This window comes from Neovison vison, chromosome 11 (genome assembly GCF_020171115.1).
Source record: "Neovison vison isolate M4711 chromosome 11, ASM_NN_V1, whole genome shotgun sequence".
NCBI classification, from domain to species: domain Eukaryota; kingdom Metazoa; phylum Chordata; class Mammalia; order Carnivora; family Mustelidae; genus Neogale; species Neogale vison.
In genome coordinates, this window is record NC_058101.1 from 195,614,122 (window position 1) to 195,630,988 (window position 16,867).

Consider the following 16,867-nt stretch of genomic DNA (forward strand, 5'->3'; position numbering starts at 1 on the left):
GAGTGCTGGCAAATTCCACATCTGGTGAAGCCTTTCTTCCTGGCTCATAGCCATGTCCACACAGGGCTTTCTTCTGAGTGCACAGAGAAGGGGATGTTGTTCCCTGGGGTCTCTGTTTCTTCTTGTAAGGATAATAATCCTACTGGATATGGCTCCCACCCTTATGACCTCACTGAACCTTAATTACTTTCTTAGAGGCCCCATCTCCAACTACACTGATGGTTAGGGCTTCAATATGGGAATTTGGTGGGGCTGGAGGTGAGTAACACAAACATTGGCTCCATAGCACCTGGTGACTCTGGGTGGGAGAGGAGGCCTCAGGACCCATAAGGACAAAGGCTTCCTGGGCCAATCGACCTGCTGTAGCTGGCCCTCTTTAGCCAGTTCCATCTGTCTTAGTATCTCTTGGCAGAAAGGGGAGCCTCAGGCCCATCAGAGAATAAGAATGCTTTTCCTGGCCACTTAGTTTTGGAGAGGATCCAAACTGGTCCCATGTTGGGGAGCCTCCTTGCTGGTTGTATCAGGATCACCTAATATCACAAGGATTTCAGTCAATCAGAGGGGAGGAATGAACCTGCCTGGGCTGCCTTCTGTTACCAGCCCAGCGGTTAGGGAATGCCAGGTCTGGCTTGCCTTCTTCTGTCGGGTGGGCACGTGTAAGATACGTTCTTCCAGCTCCGGAGACCCAAACTAGTTCACTTTCTCTCTACCACCTTTTAGCGATATCCTTTGTCTATCTCTTGTGCTACTTCCAGGGTTTAACATTTTAAAATTGAACAATGGATCTACACTACCTGGTCTGGAAAGAAAGTTTTACACCACCTTCTGAAAATAGATGTTATCTTGATATTGTAATTGATGGAAAAACTAGGATAGGAAGATTGCATGCCTTTAAGCTTGATAAAATGCACTAAGCATTCCAGTTAATCTGGCTAACTGAAATGGAACTCAAGAATTGCCCAGCAAGGCAGCTAGATGGTAACTATCTTTCATGGTACCTTCTTGAATGTCTCTGTATTTCCAAACCACATGGTTTTATCTAGCTAACATTAATGATAATCTGGGGTTCTAAAAATCTATGGATCTCAGTCAGCCAAAGCTTATTACTATTTACAGAACCTATGCCCGTTTGAAATTTTTGCCTAATCATTATTTTGAGTCAAGATGATAGACTAATCAATACTTTGAAATTCAAGTGTGATTTCATGGAAAGAGTCTTGGAATAAAAATAAAGAAATTTGGGTTCAGGATTTTTTTTTAAGCTTTTATTTATTTATTTGACAGAGAGACAGTGAGAGAGGGAACACAAGGAGGAGGAGCGGGAGAGGGAGAAGCAGCCTTCCCGCCAAGCAGGAAGCCCGATGTGGGGCTCGATCCCAGGACTCTGGGATCATGAACTAAGCCAAAGGCAGAAGCTTAATGACCGAGCTACCCAGCACCCCTCAGGTTTTATTTCTATCACCAATTTGTTATTAGAAATACATTTCTTATTTAAAATGAAAATAATAATTTCCTCCCAGGACTATGAGAATTAAATGAAATAAAATATGTGAAAGCATTTTGGAAAACACAAAATATTATATCTAGGTGTGACATAAGTGTATTCTTTAGTAGGAGCAGTGGTTATGACAACTTTTCCTTAATGCCTTCGCATTCTCAGATGTTATTAATGGCAGATATGAGATGGGTATCTAGTGAAATGGTGGAAGCACCCATTATCGTTGCTTAGTTCGACACTTGATTTCATAACACCCACTTCACTGTATACATGCTCCATGGCACAAGGTCATTATTGAGATTGAAGTGAATAGAAACTAGATTGGGTCTGTGGTGAGGCACTCCTGCTCCCCGTGCATATTCAGATGTCAGGGTATCACGGTGCAGAGGCTAGTCTGGGAATCAGGAGGCGTGAGCCATTCTGCTCTTGACTCTACTGAGTTACGTGACCTTGGGGAAGTCACTTTAAACTCTGGAACATAATATGCTCTCATGCAAATGCAAGATTTGGACCCTATGAGCTCTAAGAGAACTTCCTATTCCAACAATATTGTATACATTGCAAAGCCACAGCTAGGTTCAGTGTAGTTAACTGGTCACTACAGCAGCAACCAATCACTGTGGTTTCGCTTAGCTGACATTGATGTGTAGAGTTTAATCAGGCAAGGGGTGCCCTGGTGCTCAGCCCTGCCTCATGGTTCCTTCATGATGTTTCCCAACTGTGTCTTCCCTCTCCATCCCTGTCACCATGTTGTTTTAAGGTCCTCAAGCTCCCATGCCTAGACCATCACAAGAATCTCCTCATGGGCATCCCAGCTCCCATGTCTTTTCCAAAAGCTCACTGTACATCCACCAGTAAGAGTCATCTGAGATTGTAGAATTACTGAAGATTAGGTTGAAGGAGATCTTAGAAAGCACCTATTCGTGGATTTCCCAAACTATTATCTTTTTTTTTTTAAGATTTTATTTATTTATTTGGCAGAGAGAGAGATCACAAGTAGGCAGAGAGCCAGGCAGAGAAGGGGAAGCAGGCTCCCTGCTGAGCAGAGAGTCCGATGCTGGGCTCAATCCCAGGACACTGAGACCATGACCTGAGCCAAAGGCAGAGGCTTAACCCACAGAGCCACCCAGATGCCCCTAAACCATTGTCTTTTTAAGAGCTGTTGTCCATACACAGATACACATGATTCTGTGGAAAAGAACTTTGGAAAATTTTGTATTGCTCTCTTGGAGATTTATGACTCATACTTGCATATTCAAGGCTCTGAGAATTCTTGCTATGGGGAACCCCTCTTACTGTTGTTTAATCTACAGACCCCCCAGACTAATTTGACTACAAAACTTTGTTATTGTTGTTGCCACAGAATAGTTTTTCACGTGTCTTAGAACTAGTGTTCTGAAGAACATAGTTGGGAAATGTTGATCAGGCCATTTTCTGAAACCAACATAAGTGATTTGCCAAAATAATTTGATTATAAAGTATTTCTACACATCTAAGTTTTTTGTAATATATGTGTGGAGTAAAAAAGAATATTGAAAGAAACATCATCACCCAGTGTAAGAAGTAGATTGGAATCAATGAAGCCGCTCTAGGCCTCTACCCAATTGCACCATTTGTGTTTCTCATTCACCTGCATTTCTTTATTGTTTTGCCACATATATAGATGTCCCCAAAATACATCTTTCCATTGTGCATACCTTGAACATTTAATTAATGATATCACTAGTTCCACAACTTATAAAGTAGTTGCTCATCAATTTTGTGAGGTTCATTCATTCATCACATAGAGTTCCATTGTGTGAGTGTGTCACAATTCATTTATTCATTTTGCCATCAGTTGATATTTGAGTTGTTTACTTGCCTTTTTATTTTGGTTTATCATAAGCAATGTTTACGAAATGTGTTCCATGTACACAAATGTATGAGCAAAGTGCTAGTGTTCCTGTAAGTTACAACCTTAGACAAATTACTAAGCTTTTAGATATACCCATCTTCAATTTTACTGGATAATATGAAATAGCGGCTCAATTTACAGTTTATATTCTCACTCCTGTTGTATGAGGGTTTCTGTTGCTCCACATTCTTGGCAATGTTATCTTGCCAGACACTTAAAAAAAAAAAGAAAAATTTTATATTATGGAAAATTTCAATTGTGTGCAAGAATTGTCTTATGACCCGTCCTTCAGCTTCAGTACTTACCAAGTCATGGCCAAGCTTCCATGGGCCATCACAGATTGTTCTAAAGCTAATCCCAGACATGATATCACTTCATATTTTAAAACCTCAGAATGTATCCTTAAAAAAATGGACTCTACCTTTCAAAAATTATTATAAAACTTACATAGTCAGGTGCACAAATCTTAAGGGTACAACTCCATGTATGGTGAATTTTTACACATATTCACAGCTGTGAAACCACTACCCAGATCAAGATCTAGAGCATTTACAGGGATGACTCAGTTTGTTAAGCATCTGACTCTTGGTTCTGGCTCAGGTCATGATCTCAGGGGTTATGTAATCCAGCTGCCCCATGGCAGGCTTCACACTCAGCATGGAGTCTGCTTGTCACTTTCCCTTCCCCTCTGCCCCCCTTAGTTTGCTCACACACATTCTCTCTTTCAAAATAAATAGAATCTTTTTTAAAAATCTAGAATATTTACAGCTTCCCCCCAAGAATTTTCCTTTATTGGGCCTTATAAAAATAAAAGAACAATGGCACTATCACACCCAAACTTTAACAATAATTTCTTCAATTATAACATACATTTGTTTTTGTTTTTATTTTTTTTTCTTACTGTCCACTTAAATCAAGGTCCAAATAAAATCCATCCTTTCCCCCTCCTGGAAGTTTATTTGATGAACAAACCAGCCTCCCACAGTCCTGGTTCAGCTGAATGCATTCTCCTGGTGCTGTTTCCCATGTTCCTCTGTTTCCTATTTCCAGTAATGTGTTTGTTAAATCCAGAGACTTGATTAGATTCAGGATCAAGTTTCTGACAAGAATAGTTTGTAAGTGATGGCATGTTCTCCTATAAGAAGGCACATAATGTTTGGTTTTGTCTCTTTTATGTGGAAAGGCAGCAATCACTGATAACCACTGTTCCTTAATTCGTTAGAGGGTGTAAAATTGTGAGATGCCATCTTTCCTTTTTTGTGTATTAGCTAGGATACTTCTCTAAAGGGAAGTTTCCCCTCACAATTATTTGGTTTACCTTGAGATACAGCTTGTATGGGAAATTGCCAGATTTTAAAATTTCTGTCAACATAAAAAATAAAATGATGTTCAGGCTTAAATTTTCCATTTCCCTGATTACTAATGAAATTTCCCTATGCCTCATTTTTTCTTCTGTGAAAAAAAAAATCTTTCTTGCCTGTCCTTGTCTTTTGTACATGTCCTCCATTGAATTCTAGGTATTTTTCTTACTGATTTTTAAGAATTGTTCACATATTTTGGTTACTGATCATTTGTTGGTTGCAAATATCTCCTCACAGTTTGTGACATCCCACTTTGGTCTCTGAGGATGTCCCTTTCTTTGTTACCATCTTAGATACGCATTTTTTAAAATGTTCAGTTGGCCATGTAAAGGACATATACACCTCCAGTAACATGTGGTATAATTGTAATGTGAGGTTTGCTGGGGAACTTACAAGCAAAGAATCAGGAGAATGCATGTGTCTCCCTTCCACTCCCCCATCATCTCCCACTGTCCTGTGGGTAGGTGCTGAGACAAGGCATAATTAATTTATAGGGAAATTAGAATATGACAATAGGAACTTCAAGGAAATTATCTCTTTCTAAAGGAGGAAGCTCTGGAGCTCCGCCACTGGCAAGGCTGTCCTTCTGCTGAGCTCACATAGACCTGCTGAGGCAGCTGCTTACTAAGCTACAGAAATGGGAGAGGAAATGAGCCTCCAGTGCCATCTGGATTTGTCTCTCCTTATATCTGAGGTGTTTTGTAATGGGATGTTTTTTCAGGATATCTCGCCTGCCATTTTACCAGAAATGGAAGTCCTCCAAAGAATGTTTTTGAGGTCAACAGAATGCTTGCAATTAGACTGTGTAGAGAATAATATAAGCCACGTTACACATTGTTGCCAGATTAAGCTTCCTAAAATTTTCACCTTGTTCATGTTATGTGGGAATATAACATGTTTCCATGTTTGAATCTCTAGCTCAAAAGCTTTCAGTAGTCCCCCGTGCCTACATATTAATGCCCATGTGTTTTGGCTGGACACTCAAGGCCTTCTGCGATTGTGTCCTGATCCAGTTCTCTGACCTTACCTTTAGGCAAATTTCCACCCCACTAAATTGAGCTTGTTATTGTCCTTCAGGAGCACCAAGAGGTTATACTGCCTTCTCCCTTCACTCCAATTATCCAAGCCAGGAGTCTCCTCTGAGACACAAAACGAATTCTCCCCTCTCTGGAAGTGTCCCCTGGCCATTCCTGTCTTCTGTGAAGTATTTGATTATTGAGTAGCAACAATGACTTTTGACTGTCAGTGCTCGCCAAATACCCATGTGCTCCCCACATCTCTCAGCCCCCTTTGCAGTGGGTTGGGGCTATGGAATGAGTTCCAGCCAGAGAACTATAAGAAAGTGACACCTGCCAGTGGGCCCACCACAATTAGGAATTGACCGGTTTCCTCTACATTAGTTGTCACTACCGTGGCCACCTACCTTCTAGATGGGGATGTACAATTTGGGAGGCAACCATCCTACCCACACTAAACTTCATGTGAATGAGAAATAAACCACAGAACTTTGAGAGTTGATTTGCTATTGTAGCACTGATTAGCCTATCCTTTTTAATATAGACCTCATGTCTTTGGACAATATAAAAGTGTACTGTCTCTTAACTCTAACATTATTTTTCTTTCTCTTACCCATTATTTTTGCCTGCCAAGCACCACCACTCTGTTCTCTGAACAATACCCCTGTTCCATGGGATGATCCCTAGGGGAATGGCTTGTTCTTACAACTTCCAGTTGACCCACCCAGGGCACCTGATTCAAACTAAGCCTATGAGTTTGTTCTCATTGTTTTTGACCTGGAACCAAAAGAATCAGCTCAGATTTTTCTAGTGACTGGATAGAAAGTTTTATATACTGGAACTCTAGGATATAAATTTGGGAGCTTCCAGCAGCCAAGTTGTGATGGGTGAAGAAGGCAGGTCTGCCAGAGAATTGAGTGGACACAAGGATGCAGAGACCTTTAAGACCTAGCTTCCAGTTGCTCCTGAGGCCTACATGCTTCTTACCTTGATACAGCTAAGCTTTCCTGGAGTCCAAGAGACAATAAATTCCATCTGAGTCTGTGTGCTTGACTATCTGTCACCCAGTGTTTTTCACCTGCAACCCCAGGAGTCCAACTGACATCTCTCTACTCCTTCCCCTGTAGAAGTATCATCAAAGCAGCATAATAGGAATTTGGAGAAATGGTTGCCTCTGAGTTTGGCCCGAAGGGATAATGTTCTTTAAGAGCACAGGCTGCTCTGATCCACAACCAGGTATAACCTTGTCAGACACCACCTAGTTTTCTGTCAAAAAAGAGATACATGGAGTTTGGCTCCACCGAACCACAGAGAATGGTCTGGAAAATGAAAGGAGAAGGAACCCTGAAAGCTACGAACCTAGTCATGCAGCAGGAAGCTGGTTATGTGGTGTGCATGGGCTTAATGAGAGTATCTTCAGACGGCAAGGCTTATGCAGTTCTCCAGTCTTGCTTCAACAGGAAAGAGACCATTTTCTTGAACATGTTTTAACTAATTGGAATATTGTAGCAGATGCCACTGGTGCTTACCAAATATCCCCCCAATCCACCCCTGAGATCACCTGCAACACCCAAGGCTCTTTTCTTGAGGATTTTTTCTGGCTGTAGAGCAGGGCTCAGTCCATGTGCCAGGCAAGCTGGAAGTATAGGGAGCAAAACCCCCTAAAGCAATTTTAATCAATGAGGGGTGAGAGTTCATCAATAAAAACCCCAGGGTTCTTACCCCTTGGGAGGACAATTCTGAGGTGCATTCTGTTGTCTTAAGGAAATCCCAGTAAGAAGAAACAACAGACTGCTGACTAGCATACTCTTTCCTCTTTTCCCAGAACTTCCAAGTTCCATCACCATACTTCTTTGTTTATAAACTACTTATACCCAGATCCTCGGGTATTAAAACATTATTATTGTAATATTATTATTATTATTATTAAGGTATGATTAAATGCCATAAAAGTCACCTTTTGGGAGCATTGTTCTATAAGTTTTGAAAGACACAATTGATCAACATACTGTACACCTTAAACTTACACAGTGTTCTATGTCAACTATATTTCCTTTTTTTTTTTTTTTTTCAAAGATTCACCCATTTGTTTTAGAGAGGGAGAGGGCATGAATGAATAGGGGGAGGGTCAGAGGAAGGGAGAGAACCTTGAGCAGATTCCCCACTGAGTGCAGAGCACAGAGCCTGACTTGGGGGTCGATCTCACAACCTGATGGAGATCATGACCTGAGCCAAAACCAAGAGTCAGCTGCTCAACCAACTGAGTGCCCCATGTCCATTACATATCAATTTAAAAAATAATAAATTTTTAAAATTCAAATGAAAATATCCAAAAATGGGGGCGCACTCAGCTGGCTCAGTCAGTAGATCACACAACTCTTGATCTCAGGGTCATGAGTCTGAGGCCCACCATGGGCAACAAGCTTATTTAAACTAAAGAAAAGAAAAGACACACTGAGTAAATACCACATTTCTTTCTTTCTTTCTTTCTTTCTTTCTTTCTTTCTTTCTTTTTTTTAAAGATTTTATTTATTTATTTGACAGAGAGAGATATCACAAGTAGGCAGAGAGGCAGGCAGAGAGAGAGGAGGAAGCAGGCTCCCTGCTGAGCAGAGAGCTGACGCGGGACTCGATCCCAGGACCCTGAGATCATGACCTGAGCCGAAAGCAGCGGCTTAACCCACTGAGCCACCCAGGTGCCCCATCTTTTTTCTTTTTTTTAAAGATTTTATTTCTTTATTTGACAGTACTATATAGCCTTGTTGAGGCTGGTTCTTTTCACTTAGCAAAATGCATTTGATTGTTGACTGTTTCCTTTGCTGTGCAGAAGTTTTTGATCTTGATGAAGTCCCAAAAGTCCATTTTTGCTTTTGTTTCCTTTGCCTTTGGAGACATGTCTTGAAAGAAGTTGCTGTGGCTGATGTCGAAGAGGTTTCTGCCTATGTTCTCCTCCTGTTGAGGCAGATTCCTGCCTCCTGTTGAGGTCTTTTATCCATTTCGAGTTTATCTTGTGTATGGTATAAGAGTTTCATTCTCCTGTAGATAGCTGTCCAATTTTCCCCGCACCTTTTATTGAAGAGACTGTCTTTTTTCTGCTGGATATTTTTCCCTGCTTTGTCGAAGATGATTTGACTATAGAGCTGTGGGTCCATATTTGGGCTCTTTACTCTGTTCCACTGGTCTATGTGCCTGTTTTTGTGCCAGTACCATGCTGTCTTGGTGATCACAGCTTTGTAGTAAAGCTTGAAATCAGGCAATGTGATGCCCCCAGTTTTGTTTTTCTTTTTCAACATTTCCTTAGCAATTCGGGGTATCTTCCGGTTCCATACAAATTTTAGGATTGTTTGGTCTAGTTCTTTGAAAAATGCCAGTGGAATTTTGATCAGGATGGCACTGAAAGTATAGATGGCTCTAGGCAGTATAGACATTTTAACAATATTTATTCTTCCGATCCAAGAGCATGGAATGGTCTTCCATCTTTTTGTGTCTTCTTCAGTTTCTTTCAAGAATGTTCTGCAGTTCCTCGAGTAGAGATCCTTTACCTCTTTGGTTAGGTTTATTCCCAGGTATCTTATGGTTCTTGGTGCTATAGTAAATGGAATTGATTCTCTCATTTCCCTTTCTATATTTTCCATTGTTAGTGTATAAGAAAGCAACTGATTTCTGCACATTGATTTTGTATCTTGCCACATTACTGAATTGCTGAATGAGTTCTAGTAGTTTGGGGGTGGAGTCTTTTGGGTTTTACATATAAAGTATCATATCATCTGCGAAGAGAGAGAGTTTGACTTCTTCTTTGCCAGTTTGAATACCTTTTATTTCTCTTTGTTGTCTGATTGCTGTTGCAAGGACTTCTACTACGATGTTGAGCAACAGCGGTGAGAGTGGGCACCTTGTCGTGTTCCTGCTCTCAAAAGGAAGGCTGTCAGCTTCTCCTCATTAAGAATGATATTCTGCTGTGGGTTTTTCATAGAGAGATTTTATAGCAAAATGCATTTGCGATTCATTCCTGTTGTTGAGCAGATCAGTAGTTTGTTCAATTTCGTTACTAAATTGTATTGAGTCCCGTGAATATATCACCCTGTGTTGAACCATCCACCACTTTGAGAACATTTGGGCTGTTTCCAGTCTTTGGAGATTATACATAATACTGTTAGGCTTTTGAGTGAGTATAAGTTTTAATCTCACCTGGTAAATATCTAGGTGTGGGATTGCTGAGTTGTATGGTATACTTATAGAAGCTGTTGAATTTTTTTTCCAACAATGCAGAGTTGTAGTTGTTCCATAGCCTCATCAGTACTTAGTATTATCAGTTTTTAAAGCTTTAGCCATTCTGATAGGTATGTGAAGTTATCTCATTATGGCTTTAATTTTCATTTAACCATTGACTAATTATGTTGAGCATTTTTTCAGGCACTTAACCACCTTTCATGTATCTTCTTTGCATAAATGTCTGTTCAAATCTCTAGCCCATTTTTAAATATGTTATTTATTTGTTTGTTTATTTTTAAGAAAGAGCAGGGGGAGGGGCAGAGAGAGAGAGAATCTCAAGCCCACCCCTCACTGAGCACAGAGCCCAACGCAGGGCCCATCCCACGACTCTGAGATCATGACCCAAGTAGAAATCAAGAGTCAGATGCCCAACCAACTGAGCTACCTGGGTGCCAATAGTCCATTTTTAATTGAGGTGCTCTCTTACTGAGTTTTGCACACTCTTAAGATATTATTTCCTGGGCAGGAGGTTGTAGGGGATAGAGAAGGAAAAAATGAAACAAGATGGGATTGGGAGGGAGACAAACCATAGAGATTCTTAATCTCATGAAACAGACTAAGGGTTGCTGGGGGTGGAGGGGTAGGGATAGGATGGCTGGGTGATAGCCATTGGGGAGGGCATGTGCTATGGTGAATGCTGTGAAATGTGTAAGCCTGATAATTCACAGACTGGTACGCCGGGACAAATAATACATTATATGTTAATTTAAAAAGATATTATTTCCTTAAATTTCAAAATGAAAGCTTTATTTTGTCTAATGAAAAATGTAGCATATACTCATTTTTAAGAAGCAGACGATGCATAAAAAGTTTTTTTAAAGTAAAAAGAAAATTAGAGAACATTGCCACAATGCTTTTAATCACAATGAGATGAAAGTTTCAGGATGCCAAGAGACAGACACCCATCAAAGGCAGATCACTGCATTGATGATGCTAAACAATATTCCAGTATGTCCGCGACTGTTTCCAGTCCTCTGCTGTAAGTGGGATTTCTTCCTACATCTTGGACCTTCAAGTTGGTGTGGATCATTGCAATCAAAGGAGTAAACAATTAAAGAAAATAAAAATGAAACTACCATATGATCCAGCAATCCCGCTACTAGGTATATATCCAAAGGAAATGAAAACAGCAATATCAAAGAGATATCTACATTGCCATGTTCATTGCAGCATTATTCATAATTGCCAAGAGATGGAAACAACCTAAGTGTCTGACAATGGATGAATGAATAAAGATATGGTATACATATACAATGGAATATTATGCAGCCATGAGAAAGAAGGAAATCCTGCCACTTAGGACACCACAGGTGGATCTTGAGGACATTACACTTAGTGAAATAAGCCAGATGGAGAAAAACAAATACTACACAATATTACTTACATGTGGAATCTAAAACAATAAGATAAGTCAAATTCATAGAAACAGAGAGTGGTTACCAGGGCCTGGGGGTGTGGGAGGAAATAAGGAGAGGTTGGTAAAAGAATATGAATTTCCAGCTACAGACACACAGACCTACCTAAATACTCAAAATGTATTAAATCTATGTGGTTTGCAAAGGGAGGAAAAAAAAATCATTAAATGGTGATTTCAGATTCTCTCCCAAGAATCTCTCATAATATCTATTACTATAAGACTCAGGAATATTGTTAGTATTTTTTTCTTTATACGTCACATGCTTTTTTCTATGTACAAACACAAACTAGGATATGAAATAGGTAATTTTTTTTTAAGATTTTTATTTATTTGACAGACAGACCACAAGTAGGCAGAGAGAGAGAGGAGGAGGAGGCAGGCTCCCTGCTGAGCAGAGAGCCAGATGTGAGGCTCGATCCCAGGACCCTGGGATCATGACTTGAGCCGAAGGCAGAGGCTTTAACCACTGAGCCACCCAGGCGCCCCTAGGTAATATTTTGTTCCAATATTTTCACATATCATGGAAGTCTTCAAATCAATAAAAAATGATTTATGTTAATCCTACTTAATGACTGTTCAGTATAGTGTGTGAATGTGATCTGTTTATTCATTCACCTACTTGTAAATATTTTAGGTTGTGTGCAACATCTAGATATTACATTTTTAAAAGATTTTATTTATTTTAGAGAGAAAGCATGTGTGTGCATGCTCGAGTGGGGAAGGAGGGGAGAGACAGAGGGGGAGAGAATCCCAAGCAGATAACATGCCACGCTTGGAGCCCAGTGCAGGCCCAGTCTCACAACCCTGAGACCATGAGCTGAGCTGGAACCCAGAGTTGGATGCTTAACCAACTGAGTCACCCATGTGGCTCTAGACACTACATTTCTTTCTTTCTTTTTTTTCTTTAAAGATTTTATTTATTTATTTATTTAACAGGCAGAGATGACAAGTAGGTGGAGAGGCAGGCAGAGAGAGAGAAGGGGGAGGAAGCAGGCTCCCTGCTGAGCAGAGAGCCTGATGTGGGGCTCGATCCCAGGACCCTGGGACCACGACCTGAGCCGAAGGCAGAGGCTTTAACCCACTGAGCCACGCAGGCGCCCCTAGATACTACATTTCTTAAGTGAATTGTCCTTCTGTGCCCTTTGGCCACTCTTCTACTGAATTATTGAAAAGCACCTTAAATATAACTGATGTTAAATATGTTTATTAATTTAAAATGTTTAATAATCATGAGCAACCTTCTTTCATTTCTTCATCCTTTTCTTTCTTCATAATCTAATGTAAAAAATCATTATCCAGGTCTGAGCATGGAAGGTGGTTGAAGTTCACACGAGGAAGACAGCCAAGCAGCCAAGCGTGGCAGCTCTTAGAAAAGTACAGGGGATTTGAGCAATAAGCGAGTAGTAAATATATTGAGGATGAAGAGAGCTAGAATTCTCACAGAAGAGAATTTCGAATATGGAAAAGGAAAAAACTAGAATGAGCTCTGAGTGTTGGATTGGAATTACAGGGATTGATGTGAACTAATGTTCTGGAATATAAGTATGTAGAAATACACACACACACTCACACACACACACACACACACACATATATATACATACATATGTTTATGTACATACAGATGGTCCCCAACTCACAACGGTTTGACTTAATTTTTTTTGACTCTATGATGGTGTGAAAGTTATACGTATTCAGTAGAAGGTATATTTTGAATGTTGACTTTTGATCTTTTCCCAAGCTGGCGATGTGTGGTACGATCCTCTCCCACAACAGCGGGCTGTGGCGGGGGCTTTAGCTACCAGTCAGCCCACGCAGTCATAAGGGTAAACAACTGTTAAACTCACAACCATTCTGTACCCATACAGCCATTCTGTTTTTCACTTTCAGTACAGTATTCAATAAAGACATAGGATATTTAACACTTTGCTGGAATAGAGGCTTGTGTTAGATGATTTTGCCCAACTGTAAGCTAACGTTAGTGTTCTGAGCACATGGAAGGAGAACTAGGCTAAGTAAGGTATGATGTTTGGTAGGTTAAGTGTATTCAATTCATTTTTTACTTGTTTTATTTTTTTTTTTAAGATTTATTTATTTATTTATTTGTCAGAGAGAGAGAGAGAGAGTAAGCACACACAAGCAGGGAGAGCAGGAGTCAGAGGGAAAAGCAGGCTCCCTGCTCAGCCGGGATCCAGATGCAGGACTTGATTCCAGGACCTCGGGATCATGACCTGAGCTGAAGGCAGGTGCTTAACTGACTGAGCCACCCAGGCATCCCAACTTATGTTATTTTCAACTTATAATGAGTTTACTGGGATGTAACCCCACTGTAAATCAAAGAAGATCTGTATATAATCGATGCCTGAACAACACAGGTTTGAAATACACAAGTCTGGGGTGCCTGGGTGGCTCAGTGGGTTAAAGCCTCTGCTTTCAGCTCAGGTTATGATCCCCCAGGGTCCTGGGATCGAGCCCCGCATCAGGCTCTCTGCTCTGCAGGGAGTCTGCTTCCTCCTCTCTCTGCCTGCCTCTCTGCCTACTTGTGATCTTTGTCTGTCGAATAAATAAATAAAATCTAAAAAAAAAAAAAAAGAAATACATAAGTCTACTTTTATGCAGATTTTAAAAAGAAATATTGTGTAGTATTATAAATGTATTTTCTCTCCCTTATGCTTTTTAAATAACATTTTCTTTTGTCTCACTAACTTTATAGTAAGACTACAATATATAATACATATGACATACAAAATGCATGTTAGTCAACTGTTCATGTTATCACTAAGAATTCTGGTCAATAGCAAGCCATTAGTAGTTACATTTTGGGGGAGTCAAAAATGTGGAGTTTTCCATTTTTATATGTGCATTTTTCCATTGCTCAGGGGAGTTGGTGTTCCTAACCTCCACATTGTTCAAGAGTCAACTATATATATCTATGTGCAAAAAAATGTCTATGTCTTTGTGTATACACATTTATATATTCTCCAACTGTGTCCACTAAGAGGATCTGTAGCAATGAGCATACTTAAATTTAGATACTTGGTATCTAAACTCCCTTCTCCACTAAAAGTGGTCCTTGTGGAAATGCCTGGTTCCAGGTCTGGAGCATGGGAAGTACAAGATAAGTCTTATACTAAAAAGTAAGGAAGTGCTCAGAGACCAATGGGACATGTCAAAAGAACACAGGAGTTAGCTTGAATGGGGTTCAAATCTCGGCCAAATAGGGACAATATGGGCATCAAAATAAACAATGATAGGAACAGATTATATCCCATTGAGTAGACTAGGAATCCATGAGTCCACACTAATGTAAATAGACATATGAATAAATACTTGGGGGTGAAGACAAAACTCTTCCTTCAAGTAGAAGGCCAACTAATAAGTTTAAAAGACATGACAGAAGTAGAAAATTACCACTTGTCAGTCATTCAGGCAAGAAACATCAACTGATGCTAAAACAGGCAGGTTAAAGTTGGATGAGAACAGGATATTTACACAGTCTCTAAGTTCCTCCCCACAAAATAGTGATGAATTTATAAGAGGAAAAGTGTCACTTTACCATCAGACGCTACTGACATTATTTAGGACAAACTGACATCATGTGCTTCGTGATGGGAATGCAGTAAGAAAAGCATGCTTCCCTTCTGTGATATACCTGCCAAAAACACATAACCTTGATGTACTCAAGCAGGAAAAAACATCAGACAAAACTGATTCTACACAATAGTTGAGGAACTATTCCAGATTGAAGGAAACTGAAGACACAGAGCAACACACACACACACACACACACACACACACACACGGATATGGATATAGGTATGGATATAGATATAACCCTAGATCGGATCCTTTTGCTTTAGAGGACATTGTGTGTTGAGACGGTTGCTGAAACTTGATTACATCTCTAGATGGACAGTATATAGGAATTCTCTGTATTATTCTTGCAATTTTTCTGTAAGTTTAAAGTTCTTTCAAAATAAGGAGAAAGGAAAAAGTCATAAACAAAGGAAAGCCAGAAGAGTGCTGAATTTATAGTGGGATGTGGACAGGAACAGGACAGGATAGGACAGAATGCTGCACCAAGCTCTTCCTGGTGGTAAATAAGTGAAAGAAAAAGCCATCAAGGAAAGGAGGAAAGAAAGGGTTCATATGGCTCTTGTCGGGGACCGCCTCCGGCTGGGAAAGTCCCCGCCATTACACGATGGCGCTTGGCTCACTGCCAGCAAAATACGCTGCAAGTGAACAAGGAACGTTCTGGTGAAGCCCGCCTAAAGGAGGACATAGTCATTGGCTGTTTAAAATTTAATCAGCATAGTAACAGGACTCTCGTTGGCTCTCCCCATTGTTTGGCCCCTTATTGGTCACCCTGACACATATAAGCTAAGGAAGTTGTCGAAATAAAGAGATGAAGCATTAACACCATGCCAGGCTGGTTGTCGTTCTTGCGGGCCGAGGGCAACAGGCTCTAAAATATGAATATCTTTTGCACAGTTGGTTAAAATATTTTAGCGAATAACATTTGTATTAACAAAAATACAACAGAAATAGATACGTCAGGAAAGGACACAAACCCATACAGGTGAATGTGATTGTTACTACTACCTTGACACACAACTGTGGAGTGAAAAGCGAGAGTTTAAAGTGAAGAAACTGCATGTAGTTCAAAATCCAATAAAAAACATAGTCCTGAAAAAAATAACATATATATAGAACTGTGGGCCTGGAGCCAGAGGACATTCTCAGGATGGGCTTCAGACCTAAATTTAACCATCTGGAACACACACACTCTCTCTCTCCTTTTTTAAAGAGTCATCCTACTCAACCTTTTCAAATAACAGAGACACCTTTTAATAGGAATTCTGTATTTCATCATAAAGATGGAAGAAGCACGCCGTGCCCTTAGCTGAGTTACTCTCCAGAGAATCAGGTTCTATTTTAGCATTGTATAGCCCGTTGTAGAAATGTTGCTTATGGCAAATTTATTTCATGCGGCCACGTGCAAATATATCCATTGAGGAACTTACAGACTGGCAACTCACGTCCTAACTTATGGTTGTACTTCTGTTAAAACAGATATGTGCACTCTCTCATATGGTCTTGACAGCAGCTCTGGGCAGGAGGTAAGCCATTACCACTTGCCCAATTTCACAAATAAGGAAACCACATCTAAGCCAAATGAAGTGCCTTTCCCAAACTTGATACTTAACAAGGCGTGCAGAGCTTGGGCTCAACATAGATGCCCTTTCTTGAAATGGTCTCCCTCAAAAAAACACGAATCAGCACTAAGGAGTAAGTCTGTGATCTTAAACCATTGGTTCATATTTTATCATTGATAGCTCAACAAGCTCATTTCTTCAATAATAGCTAGTATAAAGTACTCATCTGTCATTCATTTCTGTACTCTGTTAT